Raw genomic sequence first — 2,629 nt, 5'->3', positions numbered from 1 at the left:
CAGAGAGCATTATGTATTCGGTAATGAATTTGCAATGATTCATGATAAAATTTCTCAGCTTTGATGACTCCGAGGAAAGTGACCAGTTTTTGAAGAATTATTTTCTTGAATATGAGGATGAGTTTAAACATGAATCTCTTTCCAAAATGATGCTACAACATAATATGATTAGAGGATTTCCTACTAAAACAAATGATTTGTGTGAAAGGGGAGAACACTACTCAAGGATTCTGCAGATGGAGAAAGTTGTTTGTAAAATTTTGAAGGATTTATTCGCAGAAAGTGGTATCCTTGAGGAACATTATTTTGTCAGAAAATTGAAAACCATTAAGATGAAGATTGTTTAAATCTTTCATTCACATTTTAGTGAAGAGGAAGTACATGGGAATGTGGAATCACAATCGGAATGTTATAGTGCTTCTGAGTTAATGTTTCGAGATAATATGGAAGAATATGTGAAAAGAGACGAGGAAGGTCAGGTTGAACACACCCAATCTCAGCTTGAATAATATCAACCTCCTCTTCCTTTTCCAGAAGCACTGCACAATTGAAATGTATGTAAACCCACATACTATATGGTTGGAGAAGAGATGAATGAATTTTCAAGACACGGTTCTTTTGTCAAATAGTGGAGGAATAATTTTGGGGAATCAAGCATCTCAATGGAAGAAGTGGATGAAATAATTTCTGATGTTTACATATTGTTTCTTGATGATAGAAATCATGTGAAATAAAATAGCATTGTGCATGCTTCAATGAGGACGATGTTGATGAAAATAGAAATGGAAAAAACAATTTTGTAATATGCCTAATGAGTCATCTAAAGTTCAACCTAGGACAATAATGAAATTTTTTTTTCAGTGAAGTTGAGGTTGAACTTTTTTGTGCAAAATTCCTTTTACAGATTGGCATGATCATTTCTTTGAATGGAAATGTCGATTTTTTGCACGATCTTCTTTATATCAGATTCCTTTAACTTTTTACTCTTATGGGACAAAATCAGAAGGAAAACCACTCTTAAATCTATGTATGCACACATAGGCATTGAGTTTCTCATAAATGACACTTTAAATTTAGTTTTATGCTTTGAGATAATCCTCAGCTTGATTTATTTTTCTTTCCCTCATGGTAATTGAGATCCTTTTCCAGTTCCTCTTTATGTCTTTTATCCTATTTTTTTAGCTGTCATAACAAGTAGGCGGTGCCAACATGGAGGAATTGAGGGATGCAACCATGCTATAAGGAGTGAGTGAGTTGGAAGAGCTATCCACAACCTGATCTTTGACGACCTAAGTTCTCAACCTGATTTCCTGTAAATTTTATCTCTTTAAAAAGTTGGAATATTTTGTTCATGTGGAGCCTCTATCAGTCTTGGCGATTTTGGTTTTGCTTCATTACTCTCATGGATACAAGGATTTGTCCTTATATCCATGAGTGATTTTCTTAGTTTTTGTGTGTTTTTATTTTTTGACCAGGATATTGACCAAGTTGGAGCATTTATGACATATGATGCATCCACAATGTATGCAAGGATATTCACATTTATCCTCTCAATGACGCGCTACAAATTTCATCCTCACTGTTTGCCATTCTCTCCCTCAATTTTCCTTTCGGTTATTTGTTCAATTATGCATTGAGGACCATGCTTGTTCTAGTAGGGGGGGGGGGGGGGCTAGCTCATTTTAATAAACTGTGATGCATGCATTTAATTTTGGGGAATATTTCATGAACTGAACATGCTTATAACCATAATCAACCTTCATCAAATTTTTCATAGGTCTGCCCCTAATCCATCACACACTATTTTCCGTAGTGGGACACTAAATCCCTCAAGAAACATCTCATCCTATTTTCCAATAAGAGAAGTTTGTTCCATCAAAATATGGAGGTCCAAAGTCACTATCCCTAGTCATTGGATTTATTCCTAGACACCAGTTATGGTTCTAAGTCTAGGTTAGATCTTATACCACTTTTTAGTTTCAATGGCCACAGATAACCTAATAGGAGGGGGTGAACTAGGTTTTCTAGCTATATTATTTTTCATTTATTATTATTAATAATTAATATAGGATTTTCTATGTGGGAAATGAGGTAGAGGAAATGGGAGACATAATTATTTGGCAGACTGCTTAATGCTATTAGGGGGTATCCGTCCCCAGGAACTGATGTGCCCTAACCATGTTTATGTGAATGCCCCCCAAGAAAATCAATTGAAAATAGGGCTGAATTAGGATCCCAAAGAAGAAAAAATCAATGAAGCTTTGTCATCTTCAATGCTCAAAGTCTTCTACAAACGATATTGCTTGACCTACTTTAACTTGGCCCCTAAATCCTTATTCTTATGAACCCCAAAGCCTTAACTTGACCGACCTCAAAGATCTAGCAAGAAAAATATTTTTTTGAATAATATCATCTCCTCATTAACACTTAGTATGACTACTCCTTTAGTAGTATTCAAGACAAGGCCTAATTTCATGTATTTCAACAGGAATATTTTTATATCAGAAATTTTTTACTTCAGAGATAAAAATTTGCAAATGTAATTATGATTTCCTTGCAACAATACCTCCTTGTTTGTGGTCGTTCTTTCCTCAAGAGCTTTACTCCTCCATGTTTCTCTTTGGATGAA

This window comes from Wolffia australiana, chromosome 1, assembly GCF_029677425.1.
Source record: "Wolffia australiana isolate 7733 chromosome 1, ASM2967742v1".
In the NCBI taxonomy this organism is placed as follows: domain Eukaryota; kingdom Viridiplantae; phylum Streptophyta; class Magnoliopsida; order Alismatales; family Araceae; genus Wolffia; species Wolffia australiana.
The sequence above is the reverse complement of the archived record's forward strand: the minus strand, read 5'-3'. Positions refer to the sequence as shown.